General features: G+C 43.1%; 1 protein-coding gene across 2 annotated transcripts in view; it reads right to left on the minus strand.

Moving 5' to 3' along the window:
• Positions 1-13,388, minus strand: part of PAG1 (phosphoprotein membrane anchor with glycosphingolipid microdomains 1) — a 220,462-nt gene that overhangs the window by 68,860 nt on the left and 138,214 nt on the right. For both annotated transcript variants that reach the window (XM_077270723.1, XM_077270724.1), the window contains exon 3: positions 6,514-6,614. The gene's annotated coding sequence lies outside the window, so the exon portion shown is untranslated. The remainder of the gene's footprint in view (positions 1-6,513; positions 6,615-13,388) is intronic.

Here is a 13,388-nt window from a genome sequence, read left to right on the forward strand (position 1 = left end):
CTTTCCAGAGGACTCTCATTGTGGATTACCGGTACTTAGGGTACTGTCACACTCTGCAACTTTCCAACGATCACGACCAGCGATACGACCTGGCCGTGATCGTTGGTAAGTCGCTGTGTGGTCGCTGGAGAGCTGTCACACAGACCGCTCTCCAGCGACCAACGATGCCGAAGGCCCCGGGTAACCAGGGTAAACATCGGGTTACTAAGCGCAGGGCCGCGCTTAGTAACCCGATGTTTACCCTGGTTACCAGCGTAAACGTAAAAAAAACACCAAACAGTACATACTCACATTCCGGTGTCCGTCAGGTCCCTAGCTGTCTGCTTCCCGCTCTGACTGACTCCCGGCCGTAAAGTGAAAGCAGATCACAGCGGTGACGTCACCGCTGTGCTCTGCTCTTACTTTCCGGCCGGCAGTCAGTCAGAGCGGGAAGCAGACTGCAAGGGACCTGACGGACACCGGAATGTGAGTATGTACTGTTTGTTTTTTTTTAACGTTTACGCTGGTAACCAGGGTAAACATCGGGTTACTAAGCGCGGCCCTGCGCTTAGTAACCCGATGTTTACTCTGGTTACAAGCGAACGCATCGTTGGATCGGTGTCACACACACCGATCTGACGATGACAGCGGGAGATCCAGCGACGAAAGAAAGTTCCAAACGATCTGCTACGAAATACGATTCTCAGCAGGGTCCCTGATCGCTGCTGCGTGTCAGACACAGCGATATCGTATGGATATCGCTGGAACGTCACGGATCGTACCGTCGTAGCGACAAAAGTGCCACTGTGTGACAGTACCCTAAGGCCGTGGATAAAACTGAACTCTGCAGTGATATGGAACACTATTTCAGGAGACTGGCCTCAGGGAATATTATTTCAATGATACAGAAGATTCAGAAAACACTCCGACTAAAGGAAAAGGGATCCTAACAACCAAGAGGTCAGACTGGACACCTCCACCTGGACACAACCCTCATTTGGATAAATATATAGACTCCTTCAGACATTTGATAAAATCCACCATCACAGATACTAACAGGAGACAAGCATTCAACATCAGTGCCCAGGAGAGAAAGGCCATACAGTCTCTGAAAACCAACAAAGAAATCATCATTAAACCTGCTGACAAGGGAGGTGCAATAGTCATGATGAACACATCAGACTATATGAAGGAAGCAAACAGAAAACTTATGGACACACGCTACTACAAAAAATAGAGTCGGATCCTACACATGACTATTACAAGGAACTAAACAAATTGGTATCTTGTCTGCCTGACGAATTCACAAGAGCCGATGACCGTATACCAGAAAGTCCAAGAATAGGGACATTCTATATGCTTCCCAAAATCCACAAATCTGGAAACCCAGAAAGACCAATTATTTCATGTGTGGGCACCCTTACTGAGCAGGTATCTGGATGGGTAGAGGGTATTCTTAAACCCCTGGTAAAGGATACACCCAGCTTCATTCAGGACACAACTGACCTATTGAATACACTATCAGCAATAGGTCCTCTACCAGAAGGAACCATCCTGGCCACCACGGACGTGAAATCTTTGTACTCTAAGGGTATGTGCACACGTTGCGGATTTCTTGCAGAAATTTCCTGAAGAAAACCGGAAATTTTCTGCAAGAAATCCGCATTTTTTTTTTTTGCGTTTTTTTTTCCGTTTTTTTCGCGTTTTTTTAGCATTCTGCAAGCGTAATTAGCTTGCAGAATGCTAAGCGATCTGTAGCATCGCTTGGAAAACTGACTGACAAGTTGGTCACACTTGTCAAACATACTGTTTGACAAGTGTGACCAACTTTTTACTATAGATGCAGCTTATGCCGCATCTATAGTAAAAGATAGAATGTTTAAAAATAATAAAAAAAATTAAAAAATGCTTATACTCACCCAGACATCTCATCAGCGGCGTCCGTTCGTCTTCCTATAGCTGGTCTGTGCGCACAGGGCCTTCCGTGACGTCACGGTCACGTGAGCGGTCACATGACCGGTCACATGACCGCTCACGACCAATCACAGGACAGTGACGTCATCGGCAAGGTCCTTCAGCGTACATCAGCTACAGGAACCGAAGCGACAGCGTGCAGTGGAGGCGGGAAGACATCGAGGGTGAGTATATCGCTATTTTTTATTTTAATTCTTATTTTTTGACCACTTATATGGTGCCCAGTGCGTGGAGGAGAGTCTCCTCTCCTCCACCCTGGGTACCAACCGCACATAATCTGCTTACTTCCCGCATGGTGGGCACAGCCCCGTGCGGGAAGTAAGCAGATCAATGGACCCCTAGGTGTGCGGAATCCCCTGCAATTCCGCATTTTAATGAACATGTTGCTTTTTTTTCCGCGATGCGATTTTTTCGCGGAAAAAAAGGCTACATTTGCACAAAAAATGCGGAATACACTTAAAATAATAGGAGGCATATGTAAGCGTTTTTTTCGCGTTTTTATCACGTTTTTATAGCGAAAAAACGCTAAAAAAACGCGAAAAATACTTAACGTGTGCACATGGCCTAATATCCCACACCAGGATGGATTAAATGCCTGCAAATTCTTCCTGGAAAACACTGGAACTGATGCTGATTCTGTGGTGAACCTTATAAAATTCATCCTCACCCGCAATTACTTTGAATTTGACAAGAAGATCTATCTACAGGAGGCTGGCACAGCAATGGGAAGTAAAATGGCCCCACAGTATGCAAATCTTTTCATGGCCAAGCTTGAAAGTGACTTTTTGTCCTCATGTCCCATCAGGCCTCTGGCCTACTACCGCTATATTAATGATATTTTAATCATCTGGACGGAGTCGGAGCCACAGCTAAAGATGTTCCGTGAACAGTTTAATCAATTGCAAACGACCGCTGTGATCTCCATGAGACTCCTTGATATCCGCCAGAGAACAAACGGGTCAGCAGCTGAAATTCAGCAGACCGGATCCTTCTCTCCTCTGATATCTGTTGGGGAGGAGAGTCAGGTCACCCAGACATACAGACTGCTGGCCAATCCCATTGAAATGGGCAAGTTTGGCCAAACTTAATCTAATATGTATGGGGTCCTTAAAGGAGTATTCACATCTTCAAGAACCTATACCAGTATGTAGTAGGTGTAATAATAATAATATTAGCAAATACCGCTAACTAGAAATGTAGTATAGCTATGTCACTCCAAGAGCAGGCATTGCAGTAACTTAGGTATCCATGGTTACGACCACTCATATGGTGACAGTTAGTGGTCAGTGGTCATTACCATGGATAGCTATTGTAACGCCCTGCACTTGGGGTAAGCGACATAATGGATCATAGGAACTACACTACATTTCTCATTGGAGATATTTGCTAATATTATTATTACACCTACTACATATTGGGATAGGATCCTGGAGATCAGGAGAAGTTCTCATCTCCATAGGTGTGAAAGGACTGTACAGGATTTGTGAGCCAGGTTTTTCTATAGCTATAACGGGAAATCCATACGATTTTCTAGCCCCTTATTTTTTTTTGTCTGCAGCACATTGACGTTAAGTGCGGTGTGCTGCCGAGACGTCTATGCAGGTGGGTAACGTAGATAAGAAACAGATAACAACCCCCCCTCCCTAGAGGATAACGTTTTGGGTCTTGTTTTTATTTTTATTTTTTTTCCACAAATTTTAACAAATTCTTATTTTTCCTTTATGATAACACAAAACTTATTACTGAAGTTTATCAACGCTGGAATTTCCTGAGGGATAAATCTGATTTCTCCATCAAGGACAATATGAGAAGCAGCCGTTGTTATCACAACTTCATCACTTCAGAAGCCTCACAAAGCGAGGAACAAGTAATATAATGCAGAACGACATCATCGGTCATAAAATACGGGAATTTGCGAGTTCCTTTAGCATAACTGCATCTAGATATAATGCAGTAAATCATATTTATTGTCTGACACAAGGACTGGAATACATTTACATGAATTTAGGAGAAACAATTTCAACTGCAGCAGAAAATGGAAAAAAAAAAATTGGAATAATATTTCCACCGTAAGCTGGGCTGCCAAAGTCGCGATTGTATGCAGCTGAAACCACGCCCACATGAAGTGACCAATGACAGCAGATATTCCCAGGCAAATCCTGCTGCCATTGGTCCCAGCAGGTGGGCGTGTTTTCAGAAGCATGCAGCTGACGAATCGTGGAGACCTGGCCCGACAGTGATGTAAGGGTTAATGAAAAGCATAAAAAACAGATCCTTTTATTACGTCTTGTAGACACAATTTCTAGAACTAGGAGATTGACCACCTATCTTTAAAATTCGTCATCAATACTATACGTTCAGTATTTTACATCATCATTTGTAAGTCAAAATCAGGAGAGGAACAATCAGAGGAAAAGTAGAACAGAATGAAGCGACCAATAAAGGAGGGCCTGGCACAACACTGTACAACTATAAAAGCAAATTTAAAAAAAAATATATGTATGTTTTTAGAGGCTAAAAAGTCTAAACATAGCAGTAATCAGTATATTAGCGAATGAAGCTCCTAGTGCTGGCGGGATGTCCCCAGCTCGGCTGAAGCTCTACTTTTCCCATACCCTCCCTGTATGTACGAGTTTCCCAGTCTTGGATGAAGTTAGGCAATGCAGAGGCCGAGGCCATCTAGCTGGAGGTGAAGCTGGATAATGTAGAGGACGCCGCTTACTCTACTAAACACTCTGACCCAGATTCATAAATGTGTGTAAATGTGCGCCTCCAGCAAAAGCAGAACTGTACGCAATAGCCTGCCAACCCAACCGACTATTAACAAAGTGCTGGATTCACTTCTCGCCTCAATGCTCGGCCAATTCCAAGAACTTTGCATCCTTCTGATTTATGTTTTGTGTCTTGTCATATGGTTTCAGTGAACAATGATCTGCATATTCCTCCGACATCAGCCCTGTGTCCATGAAATACTGTACAGCTGTATGTGTGATCCCTCAGGAGGGGTGTCCCAATGGTAAGTGGACCCCAACACCAGAGGAAAGGACACCACAGCAAATTAGCAATAACTAAACGTATGGATAATAACACCATGTATCTGGTGACTCGCACTATAAGCCACCAAGAAAATACTCTGGCCCCTACTTGAGTCCCCAACCTCTGGCCACCATAGCCAAAGATATGATCATAGTTAAAGGAACAGTACAGACATCTGAATAAGGCATCAAAAGACGTTTAGAAACCTTAGGAGCCCAAAGGTATGTGCATAAATATTTTTAGGAGGGTATACTCCAAAACTCACTTAAAAAAGCATTCCTCCTCCCATCAATGTTTTTATCCTCTGAATATATTGCAGTCATCATATTACATAGCATTGTGTACTTACAATTGCTCTTTTTGCCCAGTTAATACTTCTCTTTTCTCTGATCCATGTAGAAACAGGAAGTCTCTTGTCCCTGCAGAAATCACTTCCTTCCCAACTCCTGACCCAGTTTCTCCCCAACCATTGACTCTTACAGTGATTTGATATTGCAGTGTGTATGTTCAGTCTTTCTGAATTTCGGTGAACTTTTAAAGCCGAGAAGCGATTAAAAAGGAGTGACGACCATTCGTCAGGCGGATTCCGCTTGGGAGCTGCTCACTATTATTTGCTTAATATAAAAAAGAGGAATCAAACTTAGGCTAGGTTCACATTGCGTTAGTGGGTGGTCGCTAACGGACAGCGTTGACGGCGAAAATGTCGCAATTAACGCCGTGCAACGGGTCCGTTAGCGCACCCATTGACAGCAATGTAAATTTCGCCTGCAGCGCATCGCTAGCGCGTGCCTTTTTCGGCTCGCGCTAGCGATGTGCCGTTCTTTTGTAGCGCGCCTCGGACGCTGCTTGCAGCGTCCGCGGCGCGCCCGAGGTCCGTTCCCCGCTCTTGCAGATCGGGGATCTGTGAGAGCGGGGACGTTAGCGTGACCCCTAAACGCGGCCCCTACAAAAACATTGCGTTAGCGCAATCCGCTAGCGCTAGCGCTAAACAGATTGCCCTAACGCAATGTGAACCTAGCCTTAGAAATCCGCCATAAAAAGCGAAGCAATAGACACCAAAAAGACTGTTCAGGAAAATGTTGGCGGTGTTTTTTCTGAAGTGACTATTCCTTAAAAAACTCAACAGATATCCCGATGTCTAAGACTTACCCTTAGAAGAAGTCGCCGGCTTAGAAAATGTAGACGCCACCAACTCAGCAGACGATTAGAAGACTAGAAGACTTACATTTTGCTCACAAAGGCACAATGGCTTCTCCTTTGACTGAAGCTGAAATTAATATGATGTCTTTGGGTAACTGAGCCAGATGGATCCTAATGACTCACATTGGGTTCCTCTGGCCTCTTAGCCGGCCCCTATGCTTTTCTAAGAAGCATCGAGTAATGGACGTAAATAATTTATATATTTCACAATAAACGTCCATTAACCAAACCTGAATATTACTGGCCTACACTAGACAAGGCAATACCGCCACACAGATCATCTGTAAACTGTACTCAGGACATTGTAGAAACCTTGAGACTCACCTGGGAGTGTCCAGTATCATTCCCTTCTCAGGAGGTCACATCGTCCTCTGACCCAGACACTGACAGTCACCATATTTATTTTCTTGAAACCTTGCACTGATCTGAAATGAAAAAAATTAGATTATAATAGTTATAATGTCCCAAGTGTGGTGAAATACAAGATGATCAGAAGACCAGGAATTCATCTCAGTGCGTAAAGTTAGAAGAACATCACAACAGCAGATTAAGGTCTTCTTCTTGTGGCCAGGATTTAACAGCAGGAAAACGATGCCAGTGATACTTTAATACTGATATAATATTATTATATATGGGATCTTTTTAATGAATGATCATCCAATTTGCTTGTTTCTAAGATATCAGTTTTAACATGAACTTTACCAGCATCCCATACCCTCTTCCTAATGCAGACCATGAATGGATGAGATACTGGTGCAAATTAATGTAAAGCATCAGCCCTTCTAAACAAAAATTCACACATTCGTGAAACATAGACTGTGCTCAGATTGCATCATCGGATCTGACTAGTGGTTCACCAGACCTGACAATAGGCATGAGGTTGCTTGGTGCAAACAGGAAGTTTTATTGAAGTCCATAAACTTCCAGCATAAAGAAAATGAACAGCCCTTTCTCTGACATAAAGGTAGAAATAAACAAAATAAACCATACAGCAGTACGGTCTCACTTGCTTGGATAAACGCACATTTTTCTTGGTCTTAGATCAAGATTGAACACCACTTATAAAAGGGCAGCTGAGCTGCTCCACATGTATCAGTTGTACCTTCTGGACTGGAGGATGGGAACGACCAGTCCCACCACAGTGCTTCCAGTTGTTCGTAAAATCCAGACCCATTAAAAACCCTCTCGGCACTATCAGTGCTGGAGCCTTGTTGCCGGGTTTTACATCACAAAGTCTAGCTACCTCGGTGATACAAATCTCCCATCCAGGATTTTGCGAGTTTAGAAGGCAGTTTGCTCTGACCAGTAGAAGAGCCGTCCAGGTATTGCTTTTCCAAGTAGGGTCTATTTCTCATGGAAGGACAGGTGTCTTTTTTTTCCCCAATACTATGCAATTATGAATTCAGCCTAAATGTAAGTGACAAATATGGACATCCAGCAGATTCACAAAAGGAGGATAAGTGCCTAATAAATAATTTTAAAAATGTTTTTCATATCTTAAATTTTTATAAAAGTCAGGAAATCAAAGAATGAAAATAAATCTTAAGACGACTAAAGGCTCTTACAGACGTCCATAGATCTCAGTCCGATGAAGGATCGCAATATACAGATTGGCAGTGGGTCTCCCAGTCTGAGTGTGACCGCCTTATGTCAGATGGCACCAAATATGAGAGAACTATTAGGTGACATCTGTGGGGCTGCTGAGTGGCTCAAATTATTAATTAAAGAGTTAAATTAATGTTTTTTTCCTGGCTTATGAAGTTCCCTTAGGCCAGGTTCACACGTGCGTAGAAAAAAATTGTTGAGTTTCATCCAGAAAACAGACAATTTTTTTTCTTACTCGTCATCCATATGCAATCTGTTTTTTCAGCTATTAATAATCTACAACACCATTTAGTTTCCTATATTAAAGAATTACAGTGTATCTGTAAAAATCGGATGCTATCCGCATGGAAGCTTTTTTTTTTTTGCGTACCCATAGCCTTGAATGCATGAGAAAGTAAGTGCAAGTTGCATTTTTTTATTTTACAAGCAGAAAAAGAAAAGAAAAAAACCCGCTCGTCTGCACTGCTCCACTAAATAACATTGGTCCCAGTGTGGTCTGTTTCTTATGGACAGAACTCAGATTAAAAATAAAGTTGTGGGGCGGAGCCCTTAATGGGGGAGAGATCACCAGGTGTTAATGACCCCAATACAGTCATTTTAAGGCCTCATTCAGATGTCTGTTATTCTTACATATGAGAAAAACAGATTATTTTGATCAGACTCTGAATTTGGTCAGTTTTTCTTATACGTGGAGAAATTAAAAAATAAACTTTTTCTTTCTGACACTCTGTGAAAATCGGGCCGATGTCATTTGACTGTGGTCCGATATTTTCACAGACCCATTGACATTCATTGCCAATTTTGATTCGACCCTTGGATCAAAATCGAACATGTTTCGGTGATCACGGACATCTAGATTGTTCCCATAGACTATCACAGATCCAAGTGATATCCGTGAAAAACACTAGTGAAACCCTAGTGAAGGATTCCATCAGAGTTGGTTGGGCTCCTCTACCAAAACACTGGAGGACTCTTTTGTGCACTCCAAAGTCAGAGAACAACTCCATTTTTACCCATTTCTTGGACCCAATCACTTGCCAGTAGGTTTATTTTTTTATTTATTTTTTTAAAGCCAAAAGTTTCATCCTTAAGGCTGTTTGTACAATTTAATTTCTATCCCATTTTACTTCGCTCAGTATTCTTCTGATGTTGGATAATTAACCTTCCTAAGCAATTTTCTCGGTAACTGGTCAGGCGGTAAAACGATGTACATTTCCATAGCAACTCGCTCTTCTGCTGGAAGACAGAACAACTCTTATCAAAACTTTATTCCACAATATACAGATGTGACCTTGATAGACTATCTATAGCTTAGCGACTTGTGAGCAATAGTGCCACCATACACCTTACCAAGTGTGGAGAACGTCACAGCAACATCTCAAGTCACAGTAGATTCACACCGAGGCCTCATTCACACTTCAGTAGGATTCAGGAGTGTTTGTATGCCAACACCAGGGGTGTCTCCAAAACATCGAACAGGTGTCAGTCACTGAATTCTATTTTTCCTGTAGGCTCCACTCCTGGCTTTGGCACTCGAGCACGGATACAAAAATACTGACGTGTGAATGAGGCCTAAATCGTGACAGGATTCAATATCTTCCTGAGGGAGAAAAAGTAGTAGGTGATAATCGAGATACGTCTAGGAACTTAGAAGCCACATACACCTCACATCATATTACATAACTCTTGGCCATATTACTACAGAGATTTCAGGTCCTAAGCAGCAGTTGCCATGGTCTGGGATCCTACTCAAGAAATCAGTGACTTATCATTTTGGACTTAGCCAACAAATAAGAATTATCCAACGTGGATAAACATTCAAGGACATCGGAGAGCGGTTTGCTACAGAAACACAACAGTCTATGAACGCTCTCTTTGGCACAGAATTTCTTGGGTTTCCTCTCCTTTTGTTTATTAATGGAATTTTACAAAGTTTAGAAGTTATAACGGCATCCATGATTAAGCGATAGCTTCCTGATTGCTGGGGATCCAACAGCTGGGACTTCACCGATCACCAGAAGCAGGGCTCTGAAGAACACCATAAGAATGGAGTGAGGGTCAAACATTGCCACATCCGCTTCATTCATTCTTAATGGGACTGGCAGAGATAGCGGAGCGCAGTGTTCAGATAATCTTTGGCACTTTGATTAAGAAAGAATAGAGCGGAGGTGTCCATGATCAACCACCACACCATTCACACGGGGCTCTTTAGAGTCCAGGTTCTTGGAATTGATGGAGGTCCCAGTGGTCAGGTCCCCAGCAATTAAGGAGTTATTCCTTAACCTTTGGAAAGGGGATAATTTTGAACCTTAGTATCACCCATTTTAGGCTTCCATACACCTTAGACCGCTGTTATCCTAATCTGCATTCAGCTAATGACCATATTTCCAAACTCTCCCATACACATGGACACTTTGGCCAAACATGCATGTTATGAATGGTGAGAAAGGAGTAAGTCATTGGCAGAAACCATTAATGGTGGCTTTTCTCCTGGGAGAACAAAGGGGAGTTGAAACTAGAAAAGACCCATACAAGTTATATCTTAGCCTAAAATTTACAAATTCCCAAGATTTTCAAGTATGTCGGCCTTTAGAGATAGCAGTAAAGAAAGGAAGGTCATACATGGTTGAGAGAGGGAAATAAAAGTATCCATGTTTTCAGGGAAGGCAAATCATGCAGGCTGGAGATAGCAAGGAAACACACCCAAGTACGGCAGATTCTGCAGGAGACGAGTGGGTCACACCATCCTCCTCATCAGTGTGTGTCAGCACGAGGGGAGACATGAGCTGTAGGAGAAATCAGTACAGGAAAAGAGCTGTGCTGATCCAGGAGAGCTAGTGAGGGCAGCAGCAACCTGGAGACACAGGCCCCACATTCAGTGTGTATTACTACCACGTAGACATCTAGAAACCAAACAAAGTAACACTAGAAGCAGAATACAAACCAGGGGATCTAAAAATCAATGAAGATTGCAGGCTGAATTTTTGTGCAACCCACTTGCGCCAGCATACAAAAACATTTTTTTTTACATGTCTAAAGATGTTCATGTTTATTCCTTGAAGAACACAATGGGACATAGAAATTAAAGCCGCGCATAAGTGGCCACCTCTCCTCAGAGCTTCAGAGTCCTGTTCTTGAGACTGATGAAGGTCCCAGCTGTGGATATGTCATAAATGGAATACAAAGGATTAATACTTTAGCACAGGACACCATGGATGGTTAGTGCCACTCACAGGCAATCATACAACCTCCAGAGCTGTGCCAGAAGATTCGGGAACACAGAGATATATCCAAGTGTCAGTTCTTCTGAAGGCGAGTATGTAAAACAGCTGGAGACAGTTGTGAACATCTGTCCGTGAGGATTGCCTGCAGGACAATGAGTGCTTGTGTCCCGGCGTCTGAATTAACTTGTTTCCCATGTTGTAGAAGAGATATTGTTATCGCATTTACGACTATTAAGAACAAAATTGCAAATGTGTGGAAAAAGGAACTGACTTCCAAGTGCCGCCTGCCAACCATGCCCGTCTAATGGCCAAGCTCAATAAGACACATGTTCCTCTGTATTCATGGCTCAGTGGTGGTCAGCGCATTAATATGCTATGTATGCAAGAACTTGTGCTGGTCCACACTGTCAGCAAGACCCCAAAACAGTCCTTGGCCGGGATCACAACGCGTTTGATCATGTCAGTGACTGTTGGGGTCCTGGAAAACGGGGTCCAGGCGTATGTGCTGGTGGCACCACTGACAGTAATGACGCATGCGGAGTCACTGTGTGGTCTGTTGGGTATCCTTTCTGGCCATATCCGCCTATTTGTGGCGGGCATCAAGACGGGCAAATGTGGCCGAAAATGAGGTCCGTCAGAGCACAGACACAGACTACGCCTTTACAGTCAGTAAGCCGTCAGCACAAATCCGTTTCCCAGGACCTCAGACGTCAACCCCGATGGAGCCACTGATGTGGGGATCAGATGTGATGAGCATAGCCTTACCCTACTGATGCCCCACTGCTTTACTGTGCAGGAGACTTATCAAACATGCCCTCCACATGCTAATTACAGCTTAAAGGGAATCTGTCAGCAGCATGATGTAGGGGCAGAGACCCTGATTCCAGCGATGTATCACTAGGTTTACTGGGTGTTGTGATGGTTACAGTTTTCTCTGCTGCAGATCTAGCAGAGCTCACTTGTTGAGCTGTGTATACCCCCGCCCCACACCACAGACTTCTGTGTATATTATATAGGGACAGAGCTGCTAATCGGTCTGGGGCCATGGATGGACTAGGAAGCACAAGGACAGTGGTCCTCTGCTGATAATCTCCTGCTGATAAAACACTGATTGTGTTGAGACATCAAAACATAGTCTGGTAAGTGACAAATTGTGGGAATCAGGGTCTATGCTCCTATATTATGGTGCTCTCAGATCACATAGCAAAAACCTTATGACAAATTCTCTTTGAAACAGTCATGTTGGCGTAATGCTTTAGGGCCCGATTGACGTCACACTGTCATCAGTAAGCAGCTTCATCGGCATCTGGTGCGTGTGTGGTGAATACAGGGGTGCTGGGCTTCACTGTGCATCCAGTAAGAGGGAACGGGGCTGGTTGGCCTATATGTACATCCTGGGCCGGGACCATTCCTATGATCTCTGCCCCCTGCCAGTCATCTGACATAAACAATGCCACATAACCGCTGCAGCCAATCAGTTGCCACTGATTGGCGACAGCTTTCACAGCTTTGTCCGAGTGAAAGCATAGTGCATTGATTTTTTTTATTCTATGCTGCACCCTGGAGCTTGTAATAAAGAGTTATCCGGCAGTGGCCAACCTCTGTAATTAGTATTGTATGTCATAAAAGATTTTCATTTTTTGGCGCTGCACATTTTATGATGAGTGATTCTGTTTCTAGCTTCCTGCTGTGAACGCTTCAGATTAATACTTGGCCAAGTTCTGTGCTCATCATTTAGAAAATAAAAAAATAGAGATCAGAAAAAAAAACAACAACTAAATACATACAAACAATAATAATAAAAAAAAATACTGATACAACTGTCCAACAATTTACACTGAGGAGACTGCAAGCAAACGGCCACGGCTGACCGGGCACAATCAGAAAAGCATCTACATACTGAGTAACAGAGGCTGCAGAATTCTCTTTAAAAGTTACTGTCACGGATTTTCAAAGTAAGTATACCAGCCTCATTAGTAAGTATACCAGCCTCATTAATAAGTACACCAGCCTCATTAGTAAGTATACCAGCCTCATTAATATGTAGACCAGCCTCATTAATATGTAGACCAGTCTCATTAGTAAGTATACCAGCCTCATTAATATGTAGACCAGCCTCATTAATATGTAGACCAGTCTCATTAGTAAGTAGACAGCCTCATTAATAAGTAGACCAGCCTCATTAATAAGTATACCAGCCTAATTAGTAAGTAGACCAGCCTCATTAATAAGTAGACCAGCCTCATTAGTAAGTATACCAGCCTCATTAATAAGTATACCGGCCTCATTAGTAAGTAGACCAGCCTCATTAATAAGTAGACCAGCCTCATTAGTAAGTAGAACAGCCTCATCAGTAAGTAGACCAGCCTC

The sequence above is a fragment of the Ranitomeya variabilis genome, chromosome 6 (genome assembly GCF_051348905.1).
Source record: "Ranitomeya variabilis isolate aRanVar5 chromosome 6, aRanVar5.hap1, whole genome shotgun sequence".
Classification (NCBI taxonomy): Eukaryota; Metazoa; Chordata; class Amphibia; order Anura; family Dendrobatidae; genus Ranitomeya; species Ranitomeya variabilis.